Source organism: Scomber japonicus, chromosome 13 (assembly GCF_027409825.1).
Source record: "Scomber japonicus isolate fScoJap1 chromosome 13, fScoJap1.pri, whole genome shotgun sequence".
In the NCBI taxonomy this organism is placed as follows: domain Eukaryota; kingdom Metazoa; phylum Chordata; class Actinopteri; order Scombriformes; family Scombridae; genus Scomber; species Scomber japonicus.
The window spans coordinates 4,741,110-4,749,351 of NC_070590.1; positions in this window are offsets into that span (position 1 = coordinate 4,741,110).

The window sequence follows — 8,242 nt, forward strand, 5'->3', positions numbered from 1 at the left end:
TTCTGTCCTTCCTTCCATTCTTCCTTCTGTCCTTCCTTCCATTATTCCTTCTGTCCTTCCTTCCTTTCTTCCTTCTGTCCTTCCTTCCTTTCTTCCTTCTGTCCTTCCTTCCTTTCTTCCTTCTGTCCTTCCTTCCATTATTCCTTCTGTCCTTCCTTCCATTCTTCCTTCTGTCCTTCCTTCCATTATTCCTTCTGTCCTTCCTTCCATTCTTCCTTCTGTCCTTCCTTCCATTCTTCCTTCTGTCCTTCCTTTCTTCGTTTCTTCCTTCCTTTCTTCCTTCTGTCCTTCCTTCCATTCTTCCTTCTGTCCTTCCTTCCATTCTTCCTTCTGTCCTTCCTTCCATTCTTCCTTCTGTCCTTCCTTCCATTATTCCTTCTGTCCTTCCTTCCATTCTTCCTTCTGTCCTTCCTTCCATTCTTCCTTCTGTCCTTCCTTTCTTCGTTTCTTCCTTCCTTTCTTCCTTCTGTCCTTCCTTCCATTCTTCCTTCTGTCCTTCCTTCCATTCTTCCTTCTGTCCTTCCTTCCATTCTTCCTTCTGTCCTTCCTTCCATTCTTCCTTCTGTCCTTCCTTCCATTCTTCCTTCTGTCCTTCCTTCCATTATTCCTTCTGTCCTTCCTTCCATTATTCCTTCTGTCCTTCCTTCCATTCTTCCTTCTGTCCTTCCTTCCATTATTCCTTCTGTCCTTCCTTCCAGTCTTCCTTCTGTCCTTCCTTTTTTCCTTTCTTCGTTTCTTCCTTCCTTTCTTCCTTCTGTCCTTCCTTCCATTCTTCCTTCTGTCCTTCCTTCCATTCTTCCTTCTGTCCTCCCTTTTTTCCTTTCTTCGTTTCTTCCTTCCTTTCTTCCTTCTGTCCTTCCTTCCATTCTTCCTTCCATTCTTCCTTCTGTCCTTCCTTCCATTCTTCCTTCTGTCCTTCCTTCCATTCTTCCTTTTGTCCTTCCTTCCATTCTTCCTTCTGTCCTTCCTTCCATTCTTCCTTCTGTCCTTCCTTCCTTTCTTCCTTCTGTCCTTCCTTCCTTTCTTCCTTCTGTCCTTCCTTCCTTCCTTCCATTTTTCCTTCTGTCCGTCCTTCCTTTCTTCCTTCTGTCCTTCCTTCCATCTGCCCTTCCTTCCATTCATCCTTCTGTCCTTCCTTCCTTAAATACATTAATTTACCTGAATCATCAGAAGAAAGGAAGAGTGGTTTTGTACACATGTGTAATTTAGATGTTTCATGTGGCTGAGAAGCTCTAAACTTCTGATTATAGTAGATATTTATAGCTGGTGGGGTTGTTTTTTTTAAACAGGGGTGTCAAACATGTGGCCCGCGGGCCAGATATGGCCCGTCGAGGGGTGCGAACTGGCCCACTTGTCATCCAGTGCTCTTTTCCTCCCTTCCTTTCTTCCATCTGTCCTTCCTTCCTTTTTTCTTTCTGTCCTTCCTTCCTTTCTTCTTTCTGTCCTTCCTTCCTTCTGCCCTTCCTTCCTTCCTTCCTTCCTTCCATTCTTCCTTCTGTCCTTCCTTCCTTCCTTCCATCTGTCCTTCCTTTTTTCCTTTCTTCCTTCTGTCCTTCTTTCCTTCTGTCCTTCCTTCCTTTCTTCCTTCCACCTGCCCTTCGTTCCTTTCTTCCTTTTTTCCTTCCTTCCTTCCTTCTGTCTGTCCGTCCTTCACTATTTCTCTTTCCTACCTTTCTTCCCTGTTTCCTCCTGTCTTTCCTTCCTTCCATTCTTATTTCCTTCCTTCCTTCCTTCATTCCTTCCTTCCTTCTTTCCTTCCTTCTTTCCCTCCATCTTTTTAATGATCCGGTCCACATGAGATCAAATTGGTCTGTATGTGGCCCTTGAATGAAAATGAGTTTGACACCTCTGATTTAAAAGGAATATAATTCATAGGAGAAAATAATTAAAAAGTAAATTTAAAATATTGTTCATCCACTTTCCTGAGTGAAAGTAGACTTACTGTATGAGCAAATCTATCTACCTTTAAAAGCCTAGAAACTGACTGATAGCACCTCTGTTAATGTTACAATGTTGATATCGCTGCTTCTACTGTTTAAACATGTATTAAAAATATTAAAAATATATATTCCTGTTATTGTACATGAACCAATAAACTAAGAATTTATATTAGTGTGATTTTGCTCTACAAGTTATATTAAGAAAAACATTTAGTTGCATGTCCTCTGGCTTAAATTGTAGATATATTGAAAATGTGCATATTGAATTATTTTAATGTCATTATAAATCATATGTTTGTAAAGTAAAATGATAATGTAATTATATGCAATGTAAGAGTAAGTAATTGCAAATTTAATCATGTTTTCATTCTTATAATCAAACAGTGTACAATTCATATAACTGTTCATCTAATAAAAAAGTCTTCACCTTACTTTACTGCAGAAGTTCATTATGGCAAATTAATCACATTATAAAAAAGTGAAACCAAGTTTTTAAATTAAGAAATAAACTGTAAATAAACCTGGTATCTCTTCAAATACATTTAGAAATTACATTTTTAATAAAGTGTACTAACATGAAATCAAAATTGAACTCTAATAAAAATTAATTGAGCTGTAGTAATTAATTTCACACTGCTTCATTTATGTTTATCAGTATTTATTGATAATATTGTTTACTTAATAAAACCTCTTTTTTATTTATTATTATTGTCTCACATAGGCTTTAACGATTTTGGTCCTTAGCACATACTATTCAACCTGAAGTGTTAAAAGTGGCCACTGAAGAAATAAGGATTTATCGACATTTATCGACTGGCACCCAGTCAGCTACAGAATAGATGTTAAAGTTCTGCTACTGGTCTACAAGTCACTGAATGGTTTAGGTCCAGAATACATGAACGACATGTTAGTAGAATATAAACCCAGTAGAGCTCTGAGATCTACTGACTCAGGTCAGATAGTTGAGCCCAGAGCTCTGAGATCTACTGACTCAGGTCAGATAGTTGAGCCCAGAGTTCAAACTAAACATGATGAAGCAGCTTTTACACAACTGGAACAAACTACCAGCTGAACTGAAATCATTTTTAAATCCAGGTTAAAAACACTTGAGCTCTTTTAACCCTCCTGTTGTCCTCAAGTCAAGGAAGGAAGGAACAGTCATAACAGACGGGGTCAATTTGACCCGGGAGGACGACACAAAGGTTGATCGAGCTCTTTTAAAGCACTTTACATTTTAATCTTTCATTTGCACTCCAGGTCCTTTTAATGATTTTAAAGCAAATCATTATTTTATGCTGAATAATGCGCTATATAAATAAAACTGCCTTGCCTTGCCTTACAAATGATCCATAATCACTGAATTGCATCACATGTCCATTTAACATGTCATAAATTATTATATTTATAGGACAAGGCCAAAAAATCCATAGATCTGTGTAATTTATGACTTTACATTCAACAAGAAACATTTCTTTTTTCCTTTCCTCCCTTCCTTCCCTCCTTCCTTCCCTCTTTCCTTCCCTCCTTCCTTCCCTCCTTTTCTTCCTATTTTCCTCCCTCCTTACCTACCTTCCTCCCTCTTTCCTTCCCTCCTGCCTTCCTTCCCTCTTTCCTTCCTCCCTCTTTCCTTCCCGCCTTCCTTCCTTCTTCCTTCCGTCTTCCTCCCTCCTTCCTTCCTTCCTTCTTTCCTTTCCCTCCTTTCTCCCTCCCCCTTCCTTCCTTTCCTTTTCATTACACTTTAATCTGAATTATCCACCTAATAATCTAATATTTTGCACTTTATTATATTAATTTAAACCATGTCGAGTATGTCTGAAACAGAGTTAAATGACACTGAGTTAAATTCATATATGTGGAGTGAAATGAGCTGATCTCTTATTGTTTATTATGTGATGTATAAAATGTTTAAATATGCATATAGACACAATGACTGTAATAACATGTTGCTCATAATAATTTACCACAAACCTGCTAATTATGTGCTCCAGTGCTCATTCATTGTGTTATAACACCTGCAGTTCACCGCAGCGGCCACCAGATGGCAGTATGCAACAACCGCATCAATTCCCCTCAAACAGCAGTGAGACACTCCGGGGAAGATATTTCTACAACTAGCAATCTGTTTTCTTACAGAATAAAGAGGTAGATATATTGAGATCATATGAGGAAGAACAGACGTGGAAAATCAGCTGGGTGCTCTGCTCTGTGGATCTGTAGAAGAAGAAAGTCAGTAACAAAAAGGTGGCGCTCCATTGTGTTAAAAAGAAGAAGCAAAGCAAAAAGGAATCACCTAATGTATTGATATTTTAGATTAATGTGTTTACAATCAATAGGTTCAATTTGTTAGAGATCAATACATGAGGTGATTCCTCTTGCTGCTTTTTAACTAAGGAGCGTTATCCCTTTGTTCTTGACTTTCTTCTTCAGTGGTGGAATATAAAGTACGTCTATATAAAAAATGGTGATATTCACTCATGTTTGACATTTTCTGCTCTTGTGAGGAAAGTCATTCATATTGAGGATTTTCTTTTTTTTTTATCCTACCAATTTGATAGTGTTACTGTTAATGTCATTTATCAATCAGCCAGTTTAAAATAAATAAATAAAATTAAGCTAATTGGGTGAGATCAAAGTTAAATAGATGAAAGACTAAATCAAGCCAATTTCTTAATGTTTAAATTCAGTCCACGTTGTCCGACCTGAAGTAAGTTTTGCAATATTTCTTGAGTTTTTGTAGTTAAGTAGTTTTTAAAAGTATGCCCCCCCCCCCCTCTTTAAGCTAATACCTAAAGTACATTTACTGTCATTATAGCTTTTACTGTAATTACAGCAATTATGAGTTTTGTGCCTGATTGAAGGATAGATTTCAAGCTGGTCACATTCCTGTCAGTAAAACTATGCAAAGCTGTGTTAGAAGCACTTTAAATCCTGTCAGTTTGTTTATTTAATTTACTAAGAAACTAAGAAATTAGACAAATGAAAATATCACAGTGACGTAACCTGTGACTAATCCACTGCACGGATCCTCAGGTTTATCGTCAAGTTGACTTAGGTCTATTTTTTTTATTGTCATCATCACATAATAAAACGGTTCAATGGACACTGTGTCACTGTGTTGATACAAGAGATATAAATGATTCATGTGGTTCATATTTATCTGCAATTAAGAGTTAACTCCATACTACTTTTCTGAAAGGCAGCTGAGAGACTTAGTCGGCTCTTATCTGTGACACGTCCACAAAATCATACTGAAGTCCAGATGATGTTTTTACTGCAGTTTATTTGAATAAAAAAATCAAAAAGGACTGACAAGCAGCTGTTCCACAAACATATAAAAACCCTGATGTGATCCGACTGTGAGAATAAAGTGATGAAAGACGATGGTGATGGTGACGGTCAACAGAAAACATCAGAGCTCTACTAAACTCCCTTTGTCCAAAACTCCCGCTGCCACCCAAGTAGGTAAAATAAAGGGAAACCACACCCATGTGTCAATCAATGCATGTGACGCAATACGTGCAGCTGAAGCAAATATAAACTAGGGCTGTCAAACGATTATTATTTTAAATCTAGATTAATCGCAGAATTTCCATAGTTAATCGCGATTAATCACGTTTTGAATTGCATGTTTAAAATCCTGTTATTTTACATTTCAAGGCAGTTTTAAGCCCATAATGTAAAGCATTTCTTACCAGAGGGTCTTAACTGGGAATCAATCACGGCTCTGCTGCGACTCCCACACTCCAAAATGGTCCTTTGGTGGAGCTGAGGCTCACTTGGCTGCACCTGGGTGTTTAGCGTGGAGGTGCTAACTCAAACTCGACGTACTCCGGTGGTAGTTAAACTCCGTTTGACACAGGTTGCATTTTACTTTTGACTTGTCAACTGAAGCGTCTGGAAGTGTTTTAAAGTTAAACAAGCCGTTCAAAAGTCCAGTAGCTCTCTTACTTTCCATCAGCGCGGTAGGTTTACTGCAGGAGGCCACTTCAAAGCATAGCGCTACAGCTAGAGGAGCCGTCTACGGGGGAGTAGAAGGGACAAAAAGGCTTGCAACATTAAAATGCGATTTAAAAAAATGAACGCGTTATGGATTGCATTAATCCAATCGCGATTAACACGTTAACGCTGACAGTCCTAATAAAAACCCTGATGTGATCCGACTGTAAGAATAAAGTGATGAAAGATGATGGTGATGGTGACGGTCAACAGGAAATATCAGAGCTCTACTTAACTCCCTTTGTCCAAAACTCCCGCTACCACCCAAGTAGTAAAATAAGGGGAAACCACACCCATGTGTCAATCAATGCATGTGACGCAATACGTGCAGCTGAAGCAAATATAAACATAAACAAAACATATTATTCTCCATGCAACTTAAAATGAGGTAACAATGGATATTGGATAATGGAAGTCCTTCTAAGCATAGCAGAGTTTAATTCAAAACCTTTTATTTCTAACCTCTAAAAAATAAGGAATGTGAGGATGATCATTTTGAGAGCTGCCAACACAGAGTCCAGCCTTTTAGATATGTGGGTCAAAGATCAGTGGTGAAAAACCTCATGCTTCAACACAAAGACCTCCACTGTTCATTTTGCCATCCTGACAAACCATTCACCAACCCCTGCCCCCTTCCTCTTCCTTCCTAATAGCCCCCAAAATAAGATCAAAGTCACACTAAAGCAACAGAGTCAAACAAAAAGAGTTTTTCTCTCATTTCCTGTTTTTGTTTTCTGTCAAAAAACCTTTTTTTAAAAAAAGAGTCCAAAGCTGTAATGTGTTTTTTTTTGGGGGGGGGGGTTGTTAATATAATACTTGGAAAGGGAAAGTGGAGAGCTGCCTCATTAGTTTTCAATACACCGAAGTCAAGATCTGATCTGAGTGCCAGAGAGAGAGGAAATGAGCAAATCTAGTGATATTATTTGGACACTTTTGATGTGATGTTTATTTGTTGGATACACAGACTTTTTCCTCGTTGAGCTTTATTAGGGGAAGTAATTTCAGCAACCGGTGCAGAGGTGATAGTGAGTTTTTTATTAGGAAGTCTGACACATTATGAAACTACCAGGAAATTTAGCATGTTTAAACCTCCTGGGAAGGGAGGAAGGAGGAAAGGAGGAAGAAGGAAGGGAGGAAAGGATGGAAGAGAGGGAGGAAGAAGGAGGAAAAGGAGGAAAGGAGGAAAGGAGAGAGGGAGGAAGGAGGGAAGAAAGGAAGGAGGGAAGGAAGGAAGGACAGGAGGGAGGAAGAAGGAGGAAAGGAGAGAGGGGGGAAGGAGGGCAGGAAGGAAGGAATGGAAGGAAGGAAGGAGGGAAGGAAGGGATGAAGGATGGAAGGGAGGGAGGAAGAAAGGAGGAAAGGAGGGAGGAAGGATGAAAGGAAAGGAAGAAAGGAGGAAAGGAAAGAAGGAAGGAAAGAAGGACAGGAGGGAGGAAAGAAGGGAGGAAGGAAGGAAGGGAGGAAGGCAGGAAGGAAGGAAAGAACAACAGAGAAAAAGAAGGAAGGGAGGAAGGCAGGAAGGAAGGAAGGAAGGAAGGAAGGACAGGAGGGAGGAAAGAAGGGAGGAAGGAAGGAATGAAGGAAGGAGGGAAGAAAGAAGGAACAGTCAAAACAGTCGGGGTCAATTTGACCCGGGAGGACGACAGGAAGGATAAGCACATTAACTACTTAAATCATACATGTCACATTCCTTCCAGGTCTTATTTTGAAGCCTATCAAGTATCTTATGTGTCATGTGTCGGTTGCATCAGTGTTAAAACGCCTCCTTGTTAGTGACTTTAATCGACACCTTCGGCAAATGATTGTTAATGTAAAGGAAGTCTTCTCTTCTTCACAAGCTGCCTCCGTGGTGTGACTGCAGCATTGTAACCTTACCAATAATAAAGGAGCTAAATTGGTGTAGCTATATATATATATATATATATATATATATAGCTACACCAGACCTTTAACCCTTGTGTCGTCCTCCTGGGTCAAATTGACCCCATCTCTTCTTTCCTTCCTTCCTTCCTTCCATCCTTCCTTCCCTCCTTCCTTCCTTCCTTCCTTCCTTCTCTCCTTAGTCCTTTCCTTCCTCCCTTCTCTCTTTAATTCTTTCCTCTTTTCGTCCTTACTCCTTTCCTTCCTTCCTCCCTTCCTTTCTTCCTTCTCTACTTCCTTCCTTTCCTCCTTACTCCTTTCCTTCCTCCCTTCCTTCTCTCCTTACTTCCTTCCGCTTTCCCTCCCTCCGGGAGCGGGAAGGAAAGAAGAAAGAAGAAGGAAGAAAGAAAGGAAGAAAGGGGGATGGAGGAACGAAAGAAGGAAGG